Genomic DNA, 18,972 nt, shown 5'->3' with positions numbered 1-18,972 from the left:
AACGGCCTTCATTGGAAGATGCGCCAACCTCGTACGCGAGCTCCTCTACCTCCAGGAGCAGATGTAAAATCATGCACACATGTTTGGGCAGCTCCTGGTCGGGTTGCATAAGTCCTCCCATTCGGATAAAGGTATGGAACCTCATCGATGATGTCTCCAGTCACGGATACAAGTTGGTAATATTTAACTGGTTTGAATATTTACACTGGTTTGGGATAACACTAGATTAGTTTATACTGCACACACGTATAGTTGGAGTTGCCTTTCAAGACAAGGCTCACAAGAATGGGATGTGGACTGATCATTGTCAACAGCCTCAACCCGCATGTGCAATATAGACTTTTCTGAATAACTTCCATGTGATCATTTCCGCTCACAGGGTTGAAGATATTTGACATTTAACTGGATGAGGCAACGATTCACTCAGTAGCGTTACAATGGGCTAACTCCAGTTTCCAGATTATTTACCAAATCACTACTATCAGAGCTTCAGTTGCACAGAGCTAACAAATAAGTAGCATGGTCAATCTGGATGATATTGAACATACTGTATTTTACTAAATTAGCCTTATCAGCACAAAGCTATATTTGAGGAATTGGTCCAGTTAAATTTAAATTAAGTTGATACCAATTAAAACTATTGATTGTTGGGATACAGTCATCCATTTATTGGTCTGGGATCAGCTCTGAGACAAAAAATTAGACCTCTGCTATTTTTAGCTGAAACAATCAAAGTCACAATGATGGACAGCTTTGCTCCACTAAAACCTCTTATCCGTAAATCTTCAGTCATTTCCAACTGATGCTATTGCCCAAAGATGGGTAATTTACTAATACCATCTCTAGTTACGGAGGCAGATGGGATTAGCATGAGTTATCAAGTGTTCAGTCATGGTATCAACTGCCAATGGACACCAGGTGCATTCTGTGCATTAAAGGGTGTGTGGATATGCATAACTGCATGCACAAGTCCAAGGTGATACACTTTGGTGGTGGTATATGTTAATCACAAAGGTACAATCAAATCAAAGTATCCGGTGATAGTTTTACCAAACCACATTTAGCACTGGTGTATTATTATGCAAAATCAATGACAACACAGAATGAATGTGTGATCACAAAGTATTTAATGACAATGTGGATTGATAGAACACTAACTATTGAGTGTCAGAACTGAATGAGGAGGAGGACACAAATGCAGGCTCAGACACAGGGCAGATCAGTCTTCGGCGTTTAATCGGTCCAAGTCAGTACACAGGTAGGCAAAACAGAGGCAACAGTACCATATAGGAGCAGGCAAGAACCAGTGGTCGAAAATACAGGCAAAGGTCGAGATCACAAGGTCACAAGATTTCGAGAGCTGGAACGAGGTGATACCAAGTAGCATACACCACGAACTGGCAATGGGAACTAAAACACAAAAGGCTTAAATACAGACTAGCAGGGGATAACGAGACACAGGTGAAACACATCAGGGCGTGGCCAACAGACTAGCAGGGGATAACGAGACACAGGTGAAACACATCAGGGCGTGGCCAACAATCACATGAGGGTAAACGACCTGACAGGAAATGGGACCTGAAACAAGAGGAGATGTGAGACACCAAAATAAAACAAGAATGCAAACTCTAATACTAAAAACCAATAAGAAACAGAAACTAGATCAAACGCGAGACCTGACATTGAGTTGCTTGCATCCAGTTTCAATCAACAGTGAACGAGGCATACAGTGGCGAAGGGTGCATTCTCGCTACACTAGGAAGGAATGTTCTTTTATGTCTTCCTCCATTTGGCCTCAATAGACGGGTTTTGCAAAATTCAGCAAAATTCCCGCTTCTGTGTTTTCATAGTGCCTGCCTGGGTTATACACCTATGGCTCCTGCTGAGGCGAAGAATGAACATAAAACCTTACATGGTTAATTCTGGATAAAAAGATGCTGGTTCAGTTGTGATGTTGAAACCATCCTCTGCATGATATAATCAATCATAGACTTATAGACTCTGAGAGATCGTTTCTGCGGCTTGGGTTGTCAAATCATGAGCGTTAAGAGTGCTCACTACAGATTGCAGGGATAGCACCAAATAGCAGCTATCTGCATAGGAGATGGGAAGCATTGTTTATGCTTCCTTACGTTTAACTCGGCACGGATGACTGACACATTAAAATTCAGTTTTATGGGATTATAACATTAAGTTACTATTCCATTACTGTGCCTTAAGTACCTCCTAATCATTTGGTTGATGAGTACATAAACAACTCTGTCCGGTCTCACCCTCTGATATCCAGAGAATGAAGGTATCGTCAGCTTAAAACCTCCCAGGTTTAGGGATGCAGAGACATGGGTTGTTAACATTGTACTACGTCACTTCACCGATGGGCACCAGCAACATCCCATCCCATGGTCATACTCACGTACTAGTGATTATGCCATGGCACCTATTACCAGATCAGGGGTATTTGCCAACTCTATGTTAGGTATGGTTCATACTTCCTCCAGGTTGAGGGAGGTTACTATTGCCACTATTATTCATTAATAGCATCAACATGGACTCACTGTGGTGGATGTTAATATGTGTTTATTGTTGTTTTTAATTGTATTGTATTATATGTATGACTGCTTAAATTTCGTTCAGACTTCGGTCTGGATGACAATAAAAGGCTATTCTATTCTATTCTATTCTATATCTATGTCATGTCTGAATGCATTCTTAATGTTCACTCATTATTGGCTTTCTGATGCTGTGTATGACGCCTGGACTCGGTTCCACGGCATGAAATCACAGAGCTTTAAAATCTTCACGTAGTCACTCACGTGACTCCGAAGTAAAATAGTAAGATTAAACGAGAACTTACCAGTTTGAAGTTTGATCTTTATTTTATGAGGAGTAACGTTGAGGGATTACGTGCCCTCCGCTCCCAGCCCTCTATCATCAAGTTCAACAGGTATTATGGTTCTCTTATCTTACTATGTTCAGTTCAACAACTGGTTTCTGTGATTTCACACCGCTGCTTTGAAGATTGACACGCATGCGTACTGGACGGGGTCTTCACGTAATCCCTCAACGTTACTCCTCATAAAATAAAGATCAAACTTCAAACTGGTAAGTTCTCGTTTAATCTTACTTATCTCTGCCACAGAAGGTAGTTGAGGCCAGTTGATTGGTTATATTTAAGAGGGAGTTAGATGTGGCCCTTGTGGGTAAATGGATCAGGGGGTATGGAGAGAAGGCAGGTACAGTATACTGAGTTGGATGATCAGCCATGATCATATTGAATGGCGGTGCAGGCACGAAGGGCCGAATGGCCTACTCCTGCACCTATTTTCTATGTTTCTGTTTCTATGTTTCCCTGGAGGGCTTGGAGAGGTGATGTTTTAGCTCGGGACCCGAAGCGTCACCTTAGTTTAGTTTAGTTTAGTTTATTGTCACATGTGTTGAGGTACAGTGAAAAGCTTCTGTTGTGCGCTAACCAGTCTATAAAAAGTCTGAAGAAGGGTTTTGGCCCGAAACGTTGCCTATTTCCTTCGCTCCATAGATGCTGCTGCACCCGCTGAGTTTCTCCAGCACTTTTGTCTAGGTATAGAAAGACAATACATGATTACGATCGAGCCATTCACAGTGTACAGATACATGATAAGGGAATAACGTTTAGGGCAAGATCAAGATAAAGCCAGGAAAGTCTAATCAAAGACAGTCTGAGGGTCTCCCATGAGGTTGATAGTAATTCAGGACTGCTCTCTGGTTGTTGGTAGGATGGTTCAATTGCCTGATAACAGCTGGGAAGAAACTGTCCAAGAGGTGTGCATTTTCATTTGTTATCCAGAGATGATGCCTGACCCACTGAGTTACTCCAGCATGTTGTATCTTTTTTTTTCCATGGGATTGTTGATATCCACTTGATAAGATAGACCAAGCCATAGCTGAACAGTCATTCAAAAATCAGTACCTCCAGCAGAGTACCACTCCCTCAGTACTGCACCGGTATGTTAGCCTTTATTTTTATCTTTGGAGTCGAATTGCATTTATAACTTTCAGACTTGAAGTTGTACAAATTGAGCCACAACAGACCCATCTCAAGAGCCTCTGAGGCAGCTTGATCATTTATTCATTTATTCGGTGTAGGCCGATCGGTCGAGATTTAGTTTAGAGATACAGCACGCAGGCAGGCCTTTCGACCCACCAAGTCCGCGCCAAACAGCGACCATCCATACGCCACTATGCTACACTCCAGGCACCATGTACACAAGCCAATTAACTTACAAACCTGCACGTCTATGGAATGTGGGAGGAAACCGGAGCACCCGGATGAAACCCATGCCATCACATGGAGAACGTACAAACCCCGGACAGACAGCACCCATTGTCAGGATCGGACCCGGGTCTGTGGCGCGGTAAACATAGAAACATAGACAATAGGTGCAGGAGTAGGCCATTCAGCCCTTCGAGCCAGCACTACCATTCAATATGATCATGGCTAATCAGCCAAAATCAGGACCCCGTTCCTGTTTTTTCCCACATCCCTTGATTCCATTAGCCCCAAGAGCTCTCTCTTGAAAATGTCTAGTGGATTGGTCTCCACTGCCTTCTGTGGCAGAGAATTCCACAGACTCACAACTCTCTGGGTGAAAAAGGTTTTCCTCATCTCAGTCCTAAATGTCCTACCCCTTAGTGTTACATTGTGACCCCCTGGTTCTGGAGCCCCTGGAAAGGCAGCAACTCGACTGTTGCACCACTGTGCCACCCTGTTTTCGTTCAAAAATAATTTACTTCTATTTATAACGCTTTTGGCCTCTAAATGTTATTCAATATTTCAGCCCCACTAATGGCCAACGGTTGATTCATTCAATGGTTCTATGTAACTTCTATATATCTTGTTTCCCTCTCCCCTGACTCTCAGTCTGAAGAAGGGTCTCCACCTGAAAGGTCACCCATTCCCTTTCTCCAGAGAAGCTGTCGGACCCACTGAGTTACTCCAGGTTTCTGTGTCTCTCTTAGTTGAAAACTAATGCTGCATCAAGATTTATCAGCCTATCTTAGCTTCTTTTCAAAGTATTCCACAACATGTATAAATTGAAGAAAAGACGAATATATGGATATAAGGAAACTATGAGGAAAAATGAACTATTTTTAAAAGTATCGATAAGGGCAGTTTTACTTTTCTTAGCACAGTACATATTATTATCATCAAAAACAGTCCAACTACTAAATGTTTAATAGGATTGAAGATGAACAACAAAGCTGCTGTGACTGTTCATAATCATATCATGTTAGAAACATCAGAATTAGGCCGTTTGGCCCATCAAGTCTCCTCTGCCGTTCAATCATGGCTGATCTATCTTTCCCTCTCAACCCCATTCTCCTGCCTTCTCCCCATAACCCGTGACTCCCTTATTAATTTAGAATCTATCAATCTTTGCCTTAAAAATATACATTGATGGCCTCCACAGCCGTCTGTGGGAATGACTAGGGGCACCGCATTGATGGCAGCCTCCGCCTACAGTCTGTCTGTTTTGCAATTTTTTTTTATTTCTAGTCTGTTTGAAAAGTGTGATTTGGAGGATTCTTTAGGTTTTCTATGTGGGGGATGGGGGTAGGGTAAGGGGGAACCCGTTTCCCAGTCACTTCCTGGCGAGGACGCGACTATTCTCCGAGTCGTGTCATCGCCCCCCACCCACCCCACTCCTGCGGCCTACCAACTGGATTGGCGTGGCCTTTCCTGCTGGGGACCGGACCAAGCTTCAGCGGCGGAGGTAGCGGAGCAGCACTGGATTCACCGGGGAGCGGGCGGATGCCTACCTGGGTTGACGATTGAAACTCCGGAGTGCTGGGCCTGCTGCTTCAACATCTCAGAGAGCTCCCAGCGCGGGCGGCGCTGACCAACATCGAGGAGTCCTGGGACCCTTTGCCAAGGACCACCTGCGTTGAATCTCCAACCAGCGCGGCCTGTGGACTTCGGGAGCCGCGGACTCCGGTAGGAAGTGGCCGATTCGGATTTCCAAGCCGCTGAGGTGGTTCTCCCGTTCCGACGTCGGAGTTCCATCATCCCGGCGTGAGGGCCTGAACATCGGGCCGCCCGTGATGGTGACTGTGGGGGGTTCTGGAGCCCCCCCCCCCCCCCCCAGACCACGGGTGAACAACAGAGGAGGATGACTAAACTTTAGAGCCTTCCCTCACTGTGGGAAACTTTGATCCCGCTGTGTGGGAATGTCTGTGTTAAAGACTATCGTGTTCTGTGCTCTTTATTATTCGTGTGGCTGTATGGTGACAACACATTTCACTGTAACAATTGGTACATGTGACAAATAAATGTATCTTGTAATCTTGAATTCCCCAGATTCATCACCTCTGACTAATGAAATTCCTTCTCGTCGCCTTGCTGAAGGAACGTCCTTTAATTCTGAGGCTGTGGCCTCTGGTCCTAGACTCTCCCACGAGTGGAAACATCCTCTCCACATCCACTCTATCCAGGCCTTGGACCGTGAGGTGGAATAATAATAACAGTTAATTTTGTAAGTGTATGTACTGTTCACAATGTACACACTTGAAGGACAGTGATGTGTAATACGGTACACCGCTTTAAGACCACATGCACTTTGCCTTTCACAGCTCTATCTATAAGATGTAGAATAGATAAGCAGTTGTTACACAAATGGTCATTTAGACCATCCAGCTCATGCTGGCTCTTACTGCAAGGAGTTACGAGTCAAGCAGGCAGAAGAACAAGTCCAGAACAAGGGGTCACAGTTTAAGGATAAGGGGGAAATCTTTTAGGACTCAGATGAGAAAAACATTTTTCACACAGAGAGTGGTGAATCTCTGGAATTCTCTGCCACAGAATGTAGTTGAGGGCAGTTCATTAGCTATATTTAAGAGGGAGTTAGATGTGGCTCTTGTGGCTAAAGGGATCAGGGGGTATGGAGAGAAGGCAGGTACAGGATACTGAGTTGGATGATCAGCCATGATCATATTGAATGGCGGTGCAGGCTCGAAGGGCTGAATGGCCTACTCCTGCACCTATTTTCTATGTTTCTATGTATCCAAGAAGGGTCCCGACCCGAAACGTCACCTACGATCATCTATGTGAGCACGGTGGCACAGCGGTAGAGTTTCTGCCTTTCAGCGCTAGAGTCCCAGGTTCGATCCTGACTACGGGTGCTGACTGTACGGAGTTTGACCTGCGTGGGTTTACTCTGGGGTCTCTGGTTTCCTCCCAAACTTCAAAGACATACAGGTTTGTAGGTTAATTGGTTTGGTATCATTATAAATTGTTCCTAGTGCGTGCAGGATAGCGTTAGTGTCAGGGGATCGCTTGATGGCGTAGACTCGGTGGGCAGAAGGGCCTGTTGCCGCACTGTATCTCTAAACTAAACTAAACTATCCTTTTTCTCCAGAGATGCTGCCTGACTCATTGAGTTACTCCAGCACTTTGTGCCTACCTTTGGTATAAACCAGCATCTGCAGTTCTTTGTTTCCACGAATCAAGAGTGTTTAATATTGTCACATGTACTGACAACAGAACAATGAAACTGTTACTAGCAGCAACGTACCAGACTTGTAGACGCAATATGCATAGATAATATAAAATAAGCAGAGATTCAATAAATGAATAACCCCAATACTAGTGCAAAATAACCCAAACTCTTGAGTGCAACCGAATACAATCTATAGTTCAGAGTTGTGCGCTGTTCATGAGCATGATTGTAGTTGGGAAGAAGGTAGATAAAAATGCTGGAGAAACTCAGCGGGTGAGGCAGCATCTATGGAGCGAAGGAATGGATGACGTTTAGGGTCGACACTTATAGAAACTTACAAATTTCTTAAGGGGTTGGACAGGCTAGATGCAGGAAGATTGTTCCCGATGTTGGGGAAGTCCAGAACAAGGGGTCACAGTTTAAGGATAAAGGGGAAATCTTTTAGGATTGAGATGAGAAAAACATTTTTTACACAGAGAGTGGTAAATCTCTGGAATTCTCTGCCACAGAATGTAGTTGAGGCCAGTTAATTGGCTATATTTAAGAGGGAGTTAGATGTGGTCCTTGTGGCTAAAGGGATCGGGGGTATGGAGAGAAGGCAGGTACAGGATACTGAGTTGGATGATCAGCCATAATCATATTGAATGTCGGTGCAGGCTCCAAGGGCCGAATGGCCTACTCCTGCACCTATTTTCTATGTTTCTATGTTTCTATGCGACCCTTCTTCAGACTGGTAGTTGGGAAGAAGCAATTCTTCAACCTGGCCGTCATGTTTTCCAGATTCCTATATATTTTTCCCAATGGTAGGAGTGAAATATGAGTGTGGCCAGGATGGTGTGGGTCTTTGGAGATGCTTTTTGAGTTTAGTTTAGAGATACACCGAGTTCACACCGACCAGCGATCCCCGCTCAGTAACATTATCCTATATACACTAGGGATAATTATTACACTTATACCAAACCAATTAACATACAAACCTGTACATCTTTGGAGTGTGGGAGGAAACTGAATATCTTGGAGAAAATCCACGCAGGTCACGGGGAGAACGTAAAACTCCGTACAGACAGCCCCCGTAGTCAGGATCGAACCTGGGTCTCTGGCACTGTAAGCCACCTTTACGGTATGTTGGCTGCCTTTTGAGCTAGTGCTGCCTTTCATTCCCTTTGATGGCGGGCAGATGAGTAGCTGTGGATAGACACAAAAAACTGGAGTAACTCAGCGGGTCAGGCAGCATCTCTGGAGAAAAGGAATATGTGACGTTTTGTGTTGAGACCCGTCCTCAGACCTGAAACGTCACCAATTCCTTTTCTCCAGGGATGCTGTCTGACCCGCTGAGTTACTCCAGCTTTTTGTGTCTATCTTCGGTTTAAACCAGCGTCTGCAGGTCCACCCTACAGATCAGTGGCTGTGATCTGGACCAGGTAGTGTCTACCATTCTCTGTAATTTCCTTAATTCATGGGCATTCGAGTAGCTGAACCAGGCCATGATGCAACTGGTCAATGCAGAGACAATGTGCTGGAGTAACTCAGCGGATCAGGCAACATCTCTGGAGAAAAGCAGCATAGGTTCACCAGGTTAATTCCCGAGATGGCGGGACTGACATATGATGAAAGAATGGGTCGACTGGGCTTGTATTCACTGGAATTTAGAAGGATGAGAGGGATTCTTATAGAAACATACATTTCATAAGGGAGTGGATAGGCTAGATGCAGGAAAAAGGTTCCCGATGTTGGAGGGGTCCAGAACCAGGGGTCACAGTTTAAGAATAAGGGGTAGGCCATTTGGGACTGATATGAGGAAAAACTTTTTCACCCAGAGAGTTGTGAATCTGTGGAATTCTCTGCCACAGAAGGCAGTGGAGGCTAATTCACTGGATGTTTTCAAGAGAGAGTTAGATTTAGCTCCAAGGGCTAAATCAAGGTATATGGGGAAAAACCAGGAACGGGATACTGATTTTAGATAATCAGCCATGATCATATTGAATGGTGGTGCTGACTTGAAGGGCCGAATGGCCTACTCCTGCACCCATTTTCCTATGTTTCTATGAAAACGGATGGGTGACACTTCTTCAGACCCATCCCAAAACATCACCCATTTGTTTTCTGCAGAGATGCTGCCTGGCCCGTTGAGTTATCCCAGCACTCTGTGTCTATCTTTGGTATAAATCAGCATCTGCAGTTCCTTTTCACACAACCAGCCAAAATGTTCTCTATTGCCGACCAGTAGAAATTCAAGAGGGAGTTCACTGACATACCAAATCTTCAAAAGAAGTAGAGGTTTTGGCTGAAGAAGGGTTTCGGCCCGAAACGTTGCCTATTTCCTTCGCTCCATAGATGCTGCTGCACCCGCTGAGTTTCTCCAGCACTTTTGTCCACCTTAGAGGTTTTGGAAAAGGGTCCGATGAAGGATCAGGACCTGAAACGTCACCTATTCCTTTTCTCCAGAGATGCTGCCTTACACGCTGAGTTACTCCAGCAATTTGTGTCTATCTTTGGTGTAAACCAGCATCTGCAGTTCCTTCCTGCACAAGAGGTGTTGATGGTGATTTCTCCATGATTGGATCAACGTGCAGCGTCTAGGTCAGATCCTCCGTGAAATTCTCAACCAGGAACTTGAAGAACACTTCAGAATCAATCACAGTGCTTAATTTGCTGTTGGTAACGGTTGGCTTTCTCTCTCCATTCTTACACAGTTCATAGAGGCGGCACGGTGGTGCAGCGGCAGAGGTACTGCTTTACAGCGCCAGAGACCTGGGTTCGATCTTGACTACAGGTGCTTGCCTGTACAGAGCTTGTATTTTCTCCCCGTGACCTGCGTGGGTTTTCTCAGAGATTATCGGTTTCCTCCAACGCTCCAAAGAAATACAGGTCCATTTCAGAAATTCATTGTGATCATGGCTGATCATCCCCAATTAATAACCCGTGCCTGCCTTCTCCCCATATCCCTTGATTCCACTAGCCCCTAGAGCTCTATCTAACTCTCTCTTAAATCCATCCAATGATTTGGCCTCCACTACCCTCTGTGGCAGGGAATTCCACAACCTAAACTAAACTAAAGTAAATGTGCACTCCAAAAGACCATTCAGCCCTCTGTGCCTGTGCCAGCCCTATGAACAGCCTAATAATTAGTTCCAAACCTTTTTTCATTTCCCATAGCCCCTGTAATTATTTCGTGTTCTTGTCCAATTTTCTTTAAAGCTATTATTAGTTTTGTTTCCACTAGCCTTTCAGTCAATGTGTTTTCGATCAGATCAAATTGCAGCATAAAGTTAAAAGAACATCTCATCATCTCCCAAGTGTGTTGCCATTTTTGCTAGCTGTCTATCTTTGGATCTCCATCCCTTTGTCAAAGGAAACCGATTCTCCCCATTCATTCCAGCAAACTGCGGTTACAATTAGTAGGTGTCTCTGTCAAGTTGCCTTCTCAATGGGAAAGAAGGTTCCCAGCTTTTCCGTTCTCTGCATGTATACTGATGACACCCAAGCCGGAAGAAATTCTGAACAAATGCACAACGCATGCGCATTTGTGTGTGCATGCGCGTGTGCGGTTCATTTTCAAGTGCGTGTCTGCGTGAACATTGCTGCAATCGCAGAACATACGAACACGCGTGTGAAAATGTACACACATGTGCGGGCACAAATCCATGCGCGTTTGCCTACCTGCACCATGTGCATGCCTGCATTCACAAACATGCAAGGCAACCTCACGCACAAACGATAATACATCCATGCATTACACGTGTGCAAGCACATACACATGCACAAGCACACACACAGTTGCGACACAAGCACACACCACAGACGTATGCAACTACGAACATACATTCATGCATGCATGCATGCATGCATCGGTGTGCGTCGCATGCATCGGTGTGCGACACATGCACACATGCAATTCCAGGATCTATGATCAATGCATAGGTGAGCAGTTAAAGAGCATCCTGCAGCCATCTGTTCAAGCATCTCCTTCAATTAAGGATGATTCGCGGCAGAATTCTGAATCGAGCAATTGAGATAAATAATTCCGCTCACTCTGGTTCGATTTCAAGGGAACCCACTGGTGACTTTTTGCAGTCGAAAAGAGAACTCAAGCAATCTGGCTGAAAATTTATAACTGCAACACAATTGCCAATGCACAGGGGATTTGGCTGAAAGTGAAGGGGATATCGTATTATGTCTCAATTCAGCAACAAACCTGGACAGCTCTCAATTCGTGGCCGAGTATGTGATCGATTATTGTATTAATCCATCTTCTTACAGCAATCTCTGGTGAACTTAATCAAGTTGCTCTGAAGAGGTCAGGTCTATCCCGAATAATAATGTGCACTCAAAACATGATTTTTTAATTATTACTTTGGCCCGGCCTCATAAAAACCAAAATAATAAAAATAAAAAAATGACATAACTTCATTTGTTTGAAAATGTGTGTATATCTAAATGATGGATGACAGGCAGTGCTGAGAAAGAAAATGTTTCCACTTTATTTCCAGTATTAGCAACAAATATGACTTTTCCATTTACAAAGGAAAGAGGCTGAGGATAGCTTCCGCCTTATTCCCTAGGGAAATTCCTTTCAACCCCAGCTGGAGTGTATAAAACAAGGAGGAACAAGACAAGGTACTATTAAGATCAATGCAGGGAGAAGAATGGAATTGGTATATTTCCACAAATGTATCTTCTCTGCTCTGGAAGATGGAATGTTTTGTTTCGTTTAGAGATACAGCGCGGAAACAGGCCCTTCGGCCCACCACCATTCAATATGATACTACATAGTTAACACCACATAAAAACATAGAAAATAGGTGTAGGAGTAGGCCATTTGGCCCTTCGAGCCTGCACCGGCATTCAATATGATCATGGCTGATCATCCAACTCAGTATCCTGTACCTGCCTTCTCTCCATACCCCCTGATCCCTTTAGCCACAAGGGCCACATTTAACTCCCTCTTAAATATAGCCAATGAACTGGCCTCAACTACCTTCTGTGGCAGTGAATTCCAGAGATTCACCACTCTCTGTGTGAAAAATGTTTTTCTCATCTCGGTCCTAAAGGTCCTTAAACTGTGACCCCTTGTTCTGGACTTCCCCAACATCGGGAACAATCTACCTTCATCTAGCCTGTCCAACCCCTTAAGAATGTTGTAAGTTTCTATAAGAACCCCCCTCAATCTTCTAAATTCTAGCGAGTATAAACCGAGTCTATCCAGTCTTTCTTCATATGAAAGTCCTGACATCCCAGGACAGTACCTAACACTATTAACACTACCCTACACACACGAGGGACAATTTTACATTGACACCACCAGACCAATTAACATACAAACCTGTACGTCTTTGGAGTGCGGGAGGAAACCGAAGGTCTCGGAGAAAACCCGCGCAGGTCACGGGGCGAAGGTACAAACTCCGTAGAGGCAGCACCCGTAGTCAGGATGGAACCCGGGTCTCTGGCGCGGTAAGGCAGTAACCAGCTCTACCCGCTGCACCACAGAGCCACCCTGTTGACAGCTATGTCCATTCCTCAGCTGCTCTTGAAGACACAGACAGACCACTTCACCAACCTATAGGCTTACATTTGCAAAGAAAAGTTAAAATAAAGATGGAATAAACCACAAAAAAATGCTGGCAATTGGTAGCAAGATTTGGGATGGATTTAACAATCCAGGTCGATGGTTTTATGTTTAGGTTTGGACGTTAGAGATACGGCTTGGAAACAGGCCCTTCGGCCCATCGAGTCCATGCCGATCAGGTATCACCCCATGACACAAGCACTATCCTACACACCTGATCCATCCTGATCAGCTGGTCGTGTGGACTTGGTGGGCTGAAGGGACGATTTCCATGCTGCCTATAATTTTAGTTTAGTTTAGTTTAGAGATATAGCGCGGAAACAGCCCCTTGGGTCGATGCCGACCAGCGACCCCCCCCATAACACAAGCACTTTCCTGCACACTAGGGACAACTTACAATTGTGGGCGGTCAAGGTGGCGCAGCGGTAGAGTTGTTGCCTTACATCGAATGCAGCGCTGGAGACCCGGTTCGATCCCGACTACGGGTGCTGTCTGTACGGAGTTTGTACGCTATTCCCGTGACCTGCGTGGGTTTTCTCCGAGATCTTCGGTTTCCTCCAACATTTCAAAGACGTACAGGTTTGTAGGTTAATTGGCTTGGTAAATGTAAAAATTGTCCCTAGTGGGTGTAGGATGGTGTTGATGTGCGGGGATCGCTGGTCGGCACGGACCCGGTGGGCCGAAGGGCCTGTTTCCGTACTTTATCTCTAAATTTGCAGTAGCCAATTAACCTATAAAAATCTGCACGTCTTTGTACTGTGGGAGGAAACCGAAGCACCTGGAGAAAACCCACCCGGTCAGAAGGAGAACGTACAAACTCCATACAGACAGCAGCCACAGTCAGGATTGAACCCGGGTCTCTGGTGCTGCAAGGTCTTCTGTTGCACCATAGGTATAGGTTTACTGTTTCAAGCTGGAAATGTCTTAAGCAGTGTTTCAGGCTTATTGCCTTCAACTGGAAAATGTCTGGCTTATTGTGTTAAGGTGCAAAGAGTGCTGAGGAGATTTATGTGGATGTTGCCAGGACTTGAGGGCCTGAGCTATAGGGAGAGCTTGGGCAGGCGAGGACTTTATTCCATGGAGTGCAGGAGGTTGCGAGGTGATTTTATACAGATGTATAATATCAGGTGGGGAATAGGTATGGTAGGTGCACAGTCTTTAAATCCGAGAAAGGGGATCTGGAACCAGAGGACACAGGTTTAAGGTGAGAGGGAAAAGATTCAATAGGAACCTGTGGGGCAACTTTTTATGCAAAGGGTGGTGGGTATGTGGAATGAGCAACAGAGATGGTAGTTGAGGCAAGTACTATAACAATATTAAAAATACAATTTTGCAGACGGCTGTGGAGGCCAAGTCAGTGAATAGTTTTTAGGCGGAGATTGACAGATCCTTCATTAGTACGGGTGTCAGGGGTTATGGGGAGAAGGCAGGAGAATGGGGTTGAGAAGGAAAGATAGATCAACCATGATTGAATGGTGGAGTAGACTTGGGTCAAATGGCCTAATTCTTCTCCTAAAACCTATGAACGTATGAACATCTGGATAGGTACAGGGAGAGGAAATGTTTAGAGGGACATGGGGTAAACACGGGCAGGTTGTACCTGTATAGATTAGGCATCTTGGTTAACATGGGCAAGTTGGGCCAAAGTTTTGATAAAGGAAACAGGCTAGGCGAAAATGAGTTACAGCCAATGAAACTCACCAACTTGTTAATTATACCAAGCCGATTAACCTACAAACCTGTATGTCTTTGAAGTGTGGGTGGAATCTGGAGCACCCAGAAAGAACGCCTGCAGGCCATGGGGAGAACGTACAAACTCCGTACAGACAGCACCCGTAGTCAGGATCGAACCTGGGTCTATGCCCATGTCTATCGCCATGCCAGCCCCATTAGTCTTGCGGTAAGGATGTAGTGGGTAAGTAAGTAAGTAAGTAAGTTTATTGGCCAAGTATTCACATACAAGGAATTTGCCTTGGTGCTCCGCCCACAAGTAACAACATGACATACAGTGACAGTTAAGAATGACTCAGAAAACACTAAACATTAATTATAATAAAACATTAATGATAAAACACCATTGATCAAGCATGTGAACCAACAAAATACCAGATCAAAGGGAGGCTACAGATTTTTGGCTGTTGAGTAGAGCAACTACTCGTGGATTAAAACTGTTTTTATGTCTGGCTGTGGCAGCTTTGACAGTCTGGAGTCACCTTCCAGAGGGAAGTGATTCAAAGAGTTTGTGGCCAGGGTGAGAGGGGTCAGAGGTGATCTTGCCCGCTTGCTTCCTGGCCCTTGCAGTGTACAGTTCATCAATGGAGGGAAGGTTGCAGCCATTAATCTTCTCTGCTGATCGGACGATTCGCTGCAGCCTCCAGGTGTCGTGCTTGGTGGCTGAGCCAAACCAGACCATGATGGAGAAGGTGAGGACAGACTCTACGATGGGCGTGTAGAATTGGACCATCATTGCCCGTGGCAGATTGTGCTTCCTCAGCTGCCGTAGGAAGTACATCCTCTGTTGTGCCTTTTTGACTGTGGAGTCGATGGTGTTTGTTTTCTTTATTCAAGGAAAACTTGCTCTTGATCTTCATCACACTGTTCCTGGGATAAAGGTTTGTCATGAGAAAATATTGAGCAGATTATGCCACTGTTCGGTAATTTAGAAAAGGAACAATGATCTGGCTGAAAGTTAAATGAATCTCATAGAAACATAGAAACATAGAAAATAGGTGCAGGAGGCCATTCGGCCCTTCGAGCCAGCACCGCCATTCATTGTGATCATGGCTGATCGTCCCCAATCTATAACCCGTGCATGCCTTCTCCCCATATCCCTTGATTCCACTAGCCCCTAGAGCTCTATCTAACTCTCTTCAATCCATCCAGTGATTTGGCCTCCACTGCCCTCTGTGGCAGGGAATTTCCACAAATTCACAACTCTCTGGGTGAAAAAGATTTTTCTCACCTCAGTCTTAAATGGCCTCCCCTTTATTCTAAGACTGTGGCCCCTGGGGGCTTTGCAAGGGGGGGGGGGGGTTACTAGAAAGAGAAACCAGGGGCATAGGAGTAGTGAGTATGAAAGTCAGGATGTCATGCGACAGCTTTATAGGACTTTGGATTGGCCAAATTTAGAGAATTGTGTTCATTTCTTGGCCCCTTTTTATTGCAGAAAGGATGTGGAGGCTTTGGAAGAGATGCAGAGAGGTTTTGCCAGAATGTTGCCGGGATTAGTGGGGTATTAGCAACAAAGAGAGTTTGGGGGGGGGGTAGTTGAGGCTGGGACTATCCCAATGATCTGACTGAAGGATCATTGTTAAGAAACAGTTAGACATGTACATGGATAGGACAGGTTGGATGGATATGGGCCAAATGTGGGCAGGTGGGAAGCATGCTCAGGCTTTCACTTACAATCCAGCGGTCCTGGATGACAACGACCAGGTCGTCGAGCGGGCGGAATCTGCCAACGACCCGGTATGTCTCTTACGCAAGTTTGCGGAGATTTGTGACTTGCCCTCCAACCGTATATTGGAGCGGGCTAGATTCTTTACAAGGAAACAGCAGCCTGATGAACCTGTTGAATGTTTTATCGCTGACCTGCGCTACCTTGCTCAGCGGTGCCGTTTCGAGAACATGCGTGATCAGCTCACCAGAGATATTTTGGTCACCGGCATGCTAGATCAGAAGCTACGAGCGGACCTGCTGCGAAGACCGGATCTCACCCTGACTGAGGCTATGCATGCATGCTGAATAGCTTTTCCATCGGAAGATTCAAATTTTTGCGGATGCCGTTCGGCATCAACTCTGCCAGCGAAGTGTTTCAACGCTCCATGGAGCAACTGTTTGCCGGCCTGCCGTGTGCCATTATCGTGGATGACATCCTGGTTTATGGGAAAGATGCTGCTGAGCACGACCACAACCTCCGACGGATTCTAGACCGCGCTCGCCAGATCAACTTAAAACTTAACCCGTCAAAGTGCAAGTTCCGTGTAACTGAAGTACCCTATGTTGGCCACATCTTCACAGCCCACGGGCTGAAACCTGATCCGCAGAAGACCAATGCTATCTCCGAGCTGCCTGCCCCGACCGACGTGACCAGCCTGCAGCATTTCCTGGGCATGGTCAACTATTTTGGAAAGTTCATCCCCGACCTCAGCGAGTTGAGCGCACCCCTGAGGCAACTGACGAAAAAAGACATTGCCTGGTCCTGGTTTCCCCAACACCAGCAGGCTTTCGACCTTCTCAAAACAAAGCTGATTAGCACACCGACTCTCATGTTTTTCGATCTGCAACGTCCGATTGTAGTTACGTGTGATGCTTCCCGCTTCGGACTCGGTGCTGCCTGCCTGCAACTCCATGATGACGGCTCGCTGCAGCCCATTTCTTATGCCTCGCGTACCATGACAGACACTGAGCAGCGCTATGCACAAATCGAGAAGGAGTTTCTTGCGGTTGTATTCGCCTGCTCCAAGTTCAAGGACTTCCTTTTCGGTACCAGGTTCACCGTCAAGACGGATCATCAACCCTTGGTGACCATCCTCAATAAGCCTATCCACATCGCTCCAGCTAGACTCCAGCGAATGATGTTACAGCTCCAGCGGTTCGACTTTCTGATCGTGTACAAGAGGGGCACCGAGATGCATGTGGCCGACACACTGTCCAGGGCCCCCCGCCCCTCCTGTGACAGGCACCCCTACGAGCAGGAGGATCTGCAGGTACTCAATGTCAACTTTGTTCCCTCTAAGCAGCTGCAGTGCCTGGTTGAGCACACCGCCAACGACCCCGACCTGCAACAGCTCGCAGCTGTCATCCAGCGGGGGTGGCCCAGCAGACGCACCTCACTGCCTGCGGGCGCCTACCCTCTCTTTCTGGTCCGCGACAAGCTTGTGCTCCGGGACGGCATCATCATCAAGGGTCACAAGGTGGTCGTCCCTGCCTCCCTATACGACTTGTACTACAACGCTGCCCACGTGGGGCATCCCAGAGCCGATGCCACCGTCTCACATGCCCAAGAACAATACTATTGGCCCGGCATGGCCAAGTACATTAAAGCCCGAGTAGCCTCCTGTCCTGATTGCAACACTCTTGCCCCACATCAGCAGCGCCAGGCACTTCTGCAGCAGCCTGCGCCTGCCATGCCCTGGACCTCGCTGGCTGCTGACATATTCGAATGGCGAGGCAAGCACTACCTGGTGTTGGTTGATTCATGCTCCAACTGGTTAGAAGTGGACCTTCTCCCTGCTATCACCTCTGAAATGGTTATCAGTAAGCTGCGCAGACACTTTGCTACCTTTGGGTCCCCGGTCCGCTTGCAGACCGACAACGGCCATCAGTTCACCAGCGCAGAATTCCAGGCTTTCGCTGTGAAGTGGAACTTCACTCACTATACCAGCAGCCCCGAATACCCGCAGAGCAACGGCCTGGCCGAGCGAGCTGTCCGCAGTGCCAAGAATTTGCTCGAGCAGTCTCGTCTCTCCAATGGTGACTTCTACCTGGGTCTACTCAACCTTCGCAACATCTCACGGGACCCTACCATGCGATCCCCTGCCCAGCGTCTGATGTCCCGCGTGCTTCGCCCACCGATGCCGATCGCCCAACAATCCCTGGTGCCCAAGGTCCTCCAGCCTGCCGCCGTCCAGCAACGGATTGCTCACAAGCATGAGGTACAGCGCCGCTCTCACGACAAGTCCTGCCGCCCGCTCTCACCACTACTGCCTGGCCAGGTCGTCCGCATGCAGACAGCCACCGGATTCTCCCGACTCGCAACCGTTGTTGGTGTGGACGACTCCCCGAGATCTTACCTGGTGGACTTTGATGGAACCGTCTACCATCGGAGCCGCCAGCACCTGTTGGCCGTTAACGAGCCGCAGCCTCCTCCTGCGGATCCCTACGCTCCTCCGTTGCGTTTCGAGCCTGTCATTACTAATTACCCCACAGCTC

This window comes from Amblyraja radiata, chromosome 6 (genome assembly GCF_010909765.2).
Source record: "Amblyraja radiata isolate CabotCenter1 chromosome 6, sAmbRad1.1.pri, whole genome shotgun sequence".
Taxonomy (NCBI): domain Eukaryota; kingdom Metazoa; phylum Chordata; class Chondrichthyes; order Rajiformes; family Rajidae; genus Amblyraja; species Amblyraja radiata.
The sequence above is the reverse complement of the archived record's forward strand: the minus strand, read 5'-3'. Positions refer to the sequence as shown.